This window comes from Eschrichtius robustus, chromosome 18 (assembly GCF_028021215.1).
Source record: "Eschrichtius robustus isolate mEscRob2 chromosome 18, mEscRob2.pri, whole genome shotgun sequence".
Lineage (NCBI taxonomy): Eukaryota > Metazoa > Chordata > Mammalia > Artiodactyla > Eschrichtiidae > Eschrichtius > Eschrichtius robustus.
This window is the reverse complement of record NC_090841.1, coordinates 39,408,046-39,419,158: the sequence shown is the minus strand read 5'-3', so window position 1 is coordinate 39,419,158 and position 11,113 is coordinate 39,408,046. Positions and strand designations below refer to the sequence as shown.

The 11,113-nt window shown below is 39.3% G+C and overlaps 1 pseudogene; it reads right to left on the bottom strand.

Moving 5' to 3' along the window:
* Positions 1 to 8,991: 8,991 nt before the first annotated feature.
* On the bottom strand, positions 8,992 to 10,543 carry LOC137751857 (nucleoporin p54-like; annotated as a pseudogene).
* Positions 10,544 to 11,113: the final 570 nt, after the last annotated feature.

Genomic DNA, 11,113 nt, shown 5'->3' with positions numbered 1-11,113 from the left:
AAACAACTTGATGTACCTGCATCTGTGGAATAACTGAATAGACAATGAATCAACCCAAATTCAGGAGGTGGACTTTGGGAGCAGGATATATTAATTTTTCCCCTTTTCCTTTTTTTGTGAGTGTATATGTGTATGCTTTTGGGTGAGATTTTGTCTGTATAGCTTTGCTTTCACCATTTGTCCTAGGGTTCGGTCCGTCCGTTTTTTTTGTTTGTTTTTTTTTTTCTTTGGACTTAAAAAATTTTTTTTTCTTAATAAATGTTTCCTTAATAATTTTTTTCTTATTTTCTATTTCTAAAAATTAAAAAAAAAATTTCTTATTAAATTTGTTACAAAATAATTTTTTATTATAAAAAATTAATAGCAGGCACGTTCTCCGTGAGGCACCAGGCCAGCCGCACCTGAGGGAGTGCTTGGGGGCCGCTTGGCTTGCTTATTAACCATGGGCTGTAGCAAAGAGATGGACGCTGCTCAGTGCTAATACATCACCTCAGACTCCATCTTGCTAGCAGACTGCTCTAGAAAATCTTGGGGGGTTTAAAGAAGCAGTGGCCGGGTGGGGAAAGACGGTGTGGCCAGGAGCTGTGGGCTGCCTTCGGGAAAGGCTGGTGGCCTCCAGGAGCTGAGGGCTCACTAGGCGCCGATGGTGCCTCTGGTCAGTAGCCAGCAAGAAGCTGGGGCCAGCCATCTCCGTGAGTCTGGGAGTCGACTCTTCTAACCATGGAGCCACGTCTGGAGGGCACCTCGATTGCAACTTCGTGAGACACCAAGCAGAAGACACAGAATCATCCGGGGGAGGAGAGAAGATGGTGGAAGAGTAAGACACGGAGATCACCTTCCTTCCCAAAGATACAGTAGAAATACATCTACACGTGGAACTGCTCCTACAGAACACCCACTGAACGCTGGCAGAAAACGTCAGACCTCCCAAAAGGCAAGAAACTCCCCACGTACTTGGGTAGGGCAAAAGAAAAAAGAAATAACAGAGACAAAAGAATAGGGATGGGACCTGCACCAGTGGGAGGGAGCCGTGAAGGAGGAAAGATTACCATGCATTAGGAAGCCCCTTTGCGGGCAGAGACTGCGGGTGGCAGAGGGGGGAAGCTTCGGAGCCACGGAGGAGAGTGCAGCCACAGGGGTGCGGAGAGCAAAGCGGAGAGATTCTCGCACAGAGGATCGGTGCCGACCAGCACTCACCAGCCCGAGAGGCTTGTCTGCTCACCCGCCGGGGCAGGCGGGGCTGGGAGCTGAGGCTCGGGCTTCGGTCGGATCGCAGGGAGAGGACTGGGGTTGGTGGCATGAACACAGCCTGAAGGGGTTAGTGCACCACAGCTAGCCGGGAGGGAGACAGGGAAAAAGTCTGCAGCTGCCGAAGAGGCAAGAGACTTTTTCTTGCCTCTTTGTTTCGTGGCGTGCAAGGAGAGGGGATTCAGAGCGCCGCCTAAACGAACTCCAGAGACAGGTGCGAGCTGCGGCGATAAGCGCGGGCCCCAGAGACGGGTGTGAGACGCTAAGGCTGCTGCTGCCACCACCAAAAAGCCTGTGTGCGAGCACAGGTCACTCTCCACACCACCCCTCCCGGGAGCCGGTGCAGCCCGTCACTGCCAGGGTCCCGTGATCCGGGGACAACTTTCCCGGGAGAACGCACTGCGCGCCTCAGGCTGGTGCAATGTCAAGCCGGCCTCTGCCACCGCAGGCTCGCCCTGCCTCCTCTGTACCCCTACCTCCCCCCAGACTGAGTGAGCCAGAGCCCCCAAAGCAGCTGCTCCTTTAACCCCGTTCTGTCTGGACGGGGAACAGACGCCCTCAGGCGACCTACACGCAGAGGTGGGTCCAAATCCAAAGCTGAACCCCGGGAGCTGTGCGAACAAAGAAGAGAAAGGGAAATCTCTTCCAGCAGCCTCAGAAGCAGCAGATTAAAACGCCACAAACAACTTGATGTGCCTGCATCTGTTGAATACCTGAATAGAGAACGAATCATCCCAAATTCAGGAGGTGGACTTTGGGAGCAGGATATATTAATTTTTCCCCTTTTCCTTTTTTTGTGACTGTATATGTATATGCTTGGGTGAGATTTTGTCTGTATAGCTTTGCTTTATAATAGCTTTATTTTACTTCACTATATTATAGCCTCTTTCTTTCTTTCTTTCTTTCTATTTTTTCTCCCTTTTACTCTGAGCCGTGTGGATGAAAGGCTCTTGGTGCTCCAGCCAGGCATCAGGGCTGTGCATCTGAGGTGGGAGAGCCAACTTCAGGACACTGGTCCACAAGAGACCTCCCAGGTCCATGTAATACCAACAGGCGAAAATCTCTCAGAGATCTCCATCTCAACATCAAGACCCAGCTTCACTCAACGACCAGCAAGCTACAGTGCTGGACACCCTATGCCAAACCACTAGCAAGACAGGAACACAGCCCCATCCATTAGCACAGAGGCTGCCTAATATCATAATAAGGCCACAGACCCCCAAAATACACCACCAGACGTGGACGTGCCCACCAAAATGACAAGATCCAGCCTCATCCACCAAAACTCAGGCATTAGTTCCCTCCACCAGGAAGCCTACACAACCCACTGAACCAACCTTAACCACTGGGGACAGATACCAAAAACAACGGGAACTAAGAACCTGCAGCCTGTGAAAAGGAGATCCCAAACACAGTAAGATAAGCAAAATGAGACGACAGAAAAACACACAGCAGATGAAGGAGCAGGGTCAAAACACACAATACCTAACAAATGAAGAGGAAATAGGTAGTCTACCTGAAAAAGAATTCAGAATAATGATAGTAAGGATGATCCAAAATCTTGGAAATAGAATAGACAAAATGCAGGAAACATTTAACAAGGACATAGAAGAACTAAAGAGGAACAAAGCAATGATGAAAAACACAATAAATGAAATTAAAAATACTCTACATGGGATCAATAGCAGAATAACTGAGGCAGAAGAAAGGATAAGTGACCTGGAAGATAAAATGGTGGAAATAACTACTGCAGAGCAGGATAAAGAAAAAAGAATGAAAAGAACTGAGGACAGTCTCAGAGACCTCTGGGACAACATTAAACACACCAACATTCGAATTATAGGGGTCCCTGAAGAAGAAGAGAAAAAGAAAGGGACTGAGAAAATATTTGAAGAGATTATAGTTGAAAACTTCCCTAATATGGGAAAGGAAAGAGTTAATCAAGTCCTGGAAGCACAGAGAGTCCCATACAGGATAAACCCAAGGAGAAACAAGCCAAGACACATATTAATCAAACTGTCAAAAATTAAATATAAAGAAAACATATTAAAAGCAGCAAGGAAAAAACAACAAATAACACACAAGGGAATCCCCATAAGGTTAACAGCTGATCTCTCAGCAGAAACTCTGCAAGCCAGAAGGGAGTGGCAGGATATACTTAAAGTCATGAAGGAGAAAAACCTACAACCAAGATTACTCTACCCAGCAAGGATCTCATTCAGATGTGATGGAGAAATTAAAACCTTTACAGACAAGCAAAAGCTGAGAGAGTTCAGCACCACCAAACCAGCTTTACAACAAATGCTAAAGGAACTGCTCTAGGCAAGAAACACAAGAGAAGGTAAACCCCTACAATAACAAACCCAAAACATTTAAGAAAATGGGAATACGAACATACATATCGATAATTACCTTGAATGTAAATGGATTAAATGCTCCCACCAAAAGACACAGATTGTCTGAATGGATACAAAAACAAGACCCTTATATATGCTGTCTAAAAGAGACCCACTTCAGACCTAGAGACACATACAGACTGAAAGTGAGGGGATGGAAAAAGATATTCCATGCAAATGGAAATCAGAAGAAAGCTGGAGTAGCAATTCTCATATCAGACAAAATAGACTTTAAAATAAAGAATATTACAAGAGACAAAGAAGGACACTATATAATGATCAAGGGATCGATCCAAGAGGAAGGTATAACAATTGTAACTATTTATGCACCCAACATAGGAGCACCTCAATACATGAGGCAAATACTAACAGCCATAAAAGGGGAAATTGACAGTAACACAATCATAGTAGGGGACTTTAACACCCCACTTTCACCAATGGACAGATCATCCAAAATGAAAATAAATAAGCAAACACAAGCTTTAAATGATACATTAAACAAGATGGACTTAATTGATATTTATAGGACATTCCACCCAAAAACAACAGAATACACATTTTTCTCAAGTGCTCATGGAACATTCTCCAGGATAGATCATATCTTGGGTCACAAATCAAGCCTTGGTAAATTTAAGAAAATTGAAATCGTATCAAGTATCTTTTCCGACCACAATGCTATGAGACTAGATATCAATTACAGGAAAAGGTGTGTAAAAAATACAAACACATGGAGGCTACACAATACACTACTTAATAACGAAGTGATCACTGAAGAAATCAAAGGGGAAATCAAAAAATACCTAGAAACAAATGACAATGGAGACACGATGACCCAAAACCTATGGGATGCAGCAAAAGCAGTTCTAAGAAGGAAGTTTATAGCAATACAAGCCTACCTCAAGAAACAGGAAACATCTCAAATAAACAACCTAACCTTTCACCTAAAGCAATTAGAGAAAGAAGAACAAAAAAAAAAACCCCAAAGTGAGGAGAAGGAAAGAAATCATAAAGATCAGATCAGAAATAAATGAAAAAGAAATGAAGGAAACAATAGCAAAGTCAACAGAACTAAAAGCTGGTTCTTTGAGAAGATAAAGTTGATAAACCATTAACCAGACTCATCAGGAAAAAAATGGAGAAGACTGAAATGAATAGAATTAGAAATGAAAAAGGAGAAGTAACCACTGACACTGCAGAAATACAAATGATCATAAAAGATTACTTCAAGCAACTCTATGCCAATAAAATGGACAACCTGGAAGAAATGGACAAATTCTTAGAAATGCACAACCTGCCGAGACTGAACCAGGAAGAAATAGAAAATATGAACAGACCAATCACAAGCACTGAAATTGAAACTGTGATTAAAAATCTTCCAACAAACAAAAGCCCAGGACCAGATGGCTTCACAGGCGAATTCTATCAAACATTTAGAGAAGAGCTAACACCTATCCTTCTCAAACTCTTCCAAAATATTGCAGAGGGAGGAACACTCCCCAACTCATTCTACGAGACCACCATCACCCTGATACCAAAACCAGACAAAGATGTCACAAAGAAAGAAAACTACAGGCCAATATCACTGATGAACATAGATGCAAAAATCCTCAACAAAATACTAGCAAACAGAATCCAACAGCACATTAAAAGGATCATACACCATGATCAAGTGGGGTTTATTCCAGGAATGCAAAGATTCTTCAATATACGCAAATCAATCAACGTGATACACCATATTAACAAATTGAAGGAGAAAAACCATATGACCATCTCAATAGATGCAGAGAAAGCTTTCGACAAAATTCAACACCTACTTATGATACAAGCCCTGCAGAAAGTAGGCATAGAGGGAACTTTCCTCAGCATAAGAAAGGTCATATTTGACAAACCCACAGCCAACTTTGTCCTCAATGGTGAAAAACTGAATCCATTTCCACTAAGATCAGGAACAAGACAAAGTTGCCCACTCTCACCACTATTATTCAACATAGTTTTGGAAGTGTTAGCCACAGCAATCAGAGAAGAAAAAGAAATAAAAGGAATCCAAATCGGAAAAGAAGAAGTAAAGCTGTCACTGTTTGCGGATGACATGATACTATACATAGAGAATCCTAAAGATGCTACCAGAAAACTCCTAGAGCTAATCAATGAATTTGGTAAAGTAGCAGGATACAAAATTAATGCACAGAAATCTCTTGCATTTCTATACACTAATGACGAAAAATCTGAAAGTGAAATTAGTAAAACACTCCCGTTTACCATTGCAACAAAAAGAATAAAATATCTAGGCATAAACCTACCTAAGGAGACAAATGACCTGTATGCAGAAAATTATAAGACACTGATGAAAGAAATTAAAGATGATACAAATAGATGGAGAGATATACCATGTTCTTGGATTGGAAGAATCAACATTGTGAAAATGACTCTACTACTCAAAGCAATCTACAGATTCAATGCAATCCCTATCAAACTACCACTGGCATTTTTCACAGAACTAGAACAAAAAAATTCACAATTTGTATGGAAACACAAAAGACCCTGAATAGCCAAAGCAATCTTGGGAATGAAAAACGGAGCTGGAGGAATCAGGCTCCCTGACTTCAGACTATATTACAAAGCTACAGTAATCAAGACAGTTTGTACTGGCACAAAAACAGAAACATATATCAATGAAACAGGATAGAAAGCCCAGAGATGAACCCACACACATATGGTCACCTTACCTTTGATAAAGGAGGCAAGCATATACAGTGGAGAAAAGACAGCCTCTTCAATAAGTGGTGCTGGGAAAACTAGACAAGTGTATGTAAAAGTATGAAATTAGAACACTCCCTGACACCATACACAAAAATAAACTCAAAATGGATTAAAGACCTAAATGTAAGACCAGACAGTATCAAACTCTTAGAGGAAAACATAGGCAGAACACTCTATGACATACATCACAGTAAGATCCTTTTTGACCCAGCTCCTAGAGAAGTGGAAATAAAAACAAAAATAAACAAATGGGACCTAATGAAACTTAAAAGCTTTTGCACAGCAAAGGAAACCATAAACAAGACGAAAAGACAACCCTCAGAATGGGAGAAAATATTTGCAAATGAAGCAACTGACAAAAGATTAACCTCCAAGATTTACAAGCAGCTCATGCAGCTCAATAACAAAAAAACAAACAACCCAATCCAAAAATGGGCAGAAGACCTAAATAGACATTTCTCCAATAAGGCATATATATGGCCAAGAGGCACATGAAAAGATGCTCAGCATCACTAATTATTAGAGAAATGCAAATCAAAACTACAATGAGGTATCACCTCACACCAGTCAGAATGGGCATCATCAAAAAATCTACAAACAATAAGTGCAGGAGACAGTGTGGAGAAAAGGGAACCTTCTGTTGGTGAGAATGTAAATTGATAGAGTCACTGTGGAGAAGAGTATGCAGGTACATTAAAAAACTAAAAATAGAACTACCATATGACCCAGCAATCCCACGATGGGACATCTATCCAGAGAAAACCATAATTCAAAAAGACACATGTAGCCCAATGTTCACTACAGCAGTATTTACAATAGCCAGGCCATGGAAACAACCATGGATATGGTTGATAAAGAATGGAATGGATAAAGAAGATGTGGTACATATATACAATTAAATATTACTCAGCCATAAAAAGAAATGGAATTGGGTCATTTGTAGAGAGGTGGATGGACCTAGAGTCTGTCATACAGAGTGAAGTAAGTCAGAAAGAGAAAAACAAATATCTCATATTAATGCATATATATGGAATCTAGAAAAATGGTACAGATGAACCTATTTGCAGGGCAGGAATAGAGACTTAGACGTAGAGAATGGACATGTGGACATGGTGGGGGGAAAGGGGAGGGCGGGATGAATTGAGAGATCAGGATTGACATATATACACTATCATGTGTAAAATAGATAGCTACTGGGAACTTGCTGTATATCACAGGGAGCTCAGTTCGTTGCTCTGTGATGACATATATGGGTGGGATGGAGAGGGGTGGGAGGGAGGTCCAAGGAGGAGATATAGGTATACATATAGCTGATTCACTTCATTGTACAGCAGAAACTAACACAGAACTCTAAAGCAATTATATTCCAAAAAAATAATGAATAAGTAATTAGAATCAGAAACCTAATATTGTGGGGCTCTGATTTGGGCAAAGGCTTGGGCTAGGTGGGAGATAAAACAAAAGATGTATAAACATTGCTTCTGATCTGAAAAGGAATCTGATCTGGCTAGGACCCAGGATTCAAAACTGTTAACCATATCAGCACCATTTAATGACTAAAGGATTTTGGATGGAATATTAAAAAAAAGAAAAATAAGAATAATCATGGAACTTAATTATTCCTTTGAGAGTTAGAAACTTCTGCAAATGAGTCTTGGCTTATATAAGCAGTGTATTTAGGTAGAAATAACTTTGAAACTGGATATGTTTTAATTCAACAACTAACTTTTATTTTTATATAAAAAGTATTTACAATCAAGAATTTATTTATGTTTTATTTCTTTTCTTTTTTTTTTTTTTTTTTTGCCCTTGAGGCTTGCAGGATCTTAGTTCCCTGACCAGGGATTAAACCCGCACACTCAACAGTGAAAGCACAGAGTCCAAACCACTGCCAAGGAATTCCCATCATCTTTTTTAGAAATAAAACGTTTCAAAAAACAAAAAAGTTAAAAAAATGTAATTTTGTTATATCCTAATTGCTTAGGTGTGTTCTTTAAATTCCAAATAAGTAAAATAATATGAAAATATATTTTCAAATCTTTATAGAATGAAAAGAAACCATATTAATCATTAAATACTCCTGGATTTTCTTTACTCCTCCTATAGATGAATTCACAACGGTAAAAACTGATGCACGTTTACATTCTGAAGTACAAATTCCCAGCGGCCAAGTAATTATACAGTTTATTTTGTTATGTGCAAAGTAGGCATTTCATATTTACTTGCTATTTAAAGCAGAGTACAGGCTCAATGAAGAATAATCATTAAACACTGATTATTTTTAAGAACAATGCTGTTGTAAAAATGTACAATAGTACATATTTTTGGTAATTATGTACTTCTTTTTTAAAGTAATTACAGCTTTTATAATAGATGTAAATCTTTGGAAGGCTATCTCTGAAGAGCAGTGAAATGACTGTTATTTCAGATTTGATGAATGATAATTTGTCAGTAACCTTCTCAAAAACCAAGTCAGGGGGAGGTTTGTTTGTTTGTTTTTCTCCTCCATGTGGTCAGTTTCATTCTTAAGGATGGCCTGATATAACAAGATGTATTTCACAAACCTTTAACACAAGTTTGTGAAATGTCAACTGAAGGCACCACCTCTGATGTGGATGGTTTCATTCAATCCATGTTCTACCAACTTACCTTCTAGGTCATCTTTTATGATGCTAATCAAGTGGCTAAGGTATTCCTGTTGTTGTTTCAAATGCTGCTTGATTTTTTGTAACAGGTCTGCATCTATGTAATATGTTTCTTCAGATTTGACTGCTCCAAAATGATTCTGCATCATGATTTGGGACATCAGTTCATTTACTCAGTCCTTAAACTGAGTAGGGTATTTAGTTCACAATGAAATGTATCTAGCTGAATTTCATCAGCTTGGATGGCATATACATTTTTCCTCTGAATTTCCTGGTTGATTAGGGCCTGAAGATTCTATGGGAAAGTCCATGAGTTTCCTCTTATATTGTGCAATTTTGGCCATAGTAGTAGTTGTAGTTTAATTCTTCTGTAATTCACCAATATCTTCAGATATGATATCTAATCTGGTCTGATGCTGCTTAGTCATCTGATCTTGAAACTTCAGTCTTCAAAAAAGTTCTTTGAAACCCACCATTGGTACAGGAATTAAGTTTTCAGAATCAGGGTTATCCACTTTGACTTGCTCCCAGATAATAGGATCAACATCAGCAGGAGGATTCTGTAAAAGCTGTTCGATCTATGCAGGAGAATGTTCTGTTCAAGTCATAGACAGCATTACACAAAGTTGCTGCAACTGTGTTTTTATATTGGTTTGTTCAAAATGGGCATATATTATTGTAGCTGGGACTCTTCTTGAAGTACCATTTGGAGAACGCTCAACAACATAAATGACAACTTCTGTCTGATTATCTGACAATGCTTTAATACCCTCTACATTTACAGTAAGGTTCTGGTTTCCTCCCAAAATTTTATGCAATGATTCTACCAATTGCTGTTGCTAGCTTTGAATATCTGTTTCTTTTTTGTTGAAAACTAAAACCACTAGCCCATCTTCATGTTTATTATTGGGCAAACAACTATAACCTACTGCCTTAAACCAGCAAAAGGGATTTTCTTGTTTGAATTCCGTTGGTGGAATGTTACTGTTAAAATTTCCTTTTTCTGTTCCCCAAAAGGCCTGTAGTTAATTCCATTTTGCCAAAATAGCATCTCTCTCATCTCCCAGTAGTATTGGAACAGAAAGAGCACTTGCAGTGTTTATCAGTTGTTTGAACTGGGCAGGAGCTTTTGTAGGCTGAATGAAGAGACCACCTAATGTAGTTTGTTTCTGCCACTGTTGCTATTTATTAAATCCTCCAAATCCAAGTCTAGTTACCAAGTCAGTACCTAAACCATACTAGTTCCAGCTGTTGTGCCAAAACGAGTACCAAATCCAAAACTTTGCTCTGAGTACCACCAAAGAGTCCAGTAATGCCTGTATTAGCTGGAGCAGAAAAACTGAATGCAGAACCTGCTGTTGTAGATGTTGTCCCAAAAGCTCCAAATGCACCCGTGGGGGCCTCGGTGGCTGCAGCAGTACCCGAGGTGCCTGAGGGAGTCCCAGATTTGAAGGCTGTGTTGCAGGGAGCAGGGGAATAAGGTGCTGCTCCCATGACACTCAGTGCACTCCCCAACAGCTAGCTTTTAAAATGATTATTTCAGTGTTCTTTTTTTGTAAAAAAAAAGAATAAATTACAAATCTATCCCATAAAATGTTGACATTTTTGAGATATGCATAGATATAACCAGGTCATTATCAGAAGCTTAACATATTTTAGTTATATTCCTTTTAGGATTTGTGATCTGATTTTTCACCATTAAGTGCACTTTTATTAGGTACCTGTTGTGTGATAGAAAGTATTTTATTTTTAGGAATTCAAATAAAAAAATTACCTAGTGTTTACACTCCAGAGACTTAAAGCCCAGAAGACAAATATATACATGAAAACCACAATGTAATATAGGACCTTAAAATTTTAAAGTGCTGTTGAAGTTTAGCAATGTGATAGAGAATATAAAATTAAGAAGCATAATGTAAATCAAGCATATAGTGCTCTTAAACATATGGAAAATTAGGTGTGGAATATTAAAGTGTAAATAAGTAGAGCATTTAATATTGAAAGAGGTTAAAGTCAACATACAAAAATAATTTGCATTTCTTTACACCAACAATGATCTATCAG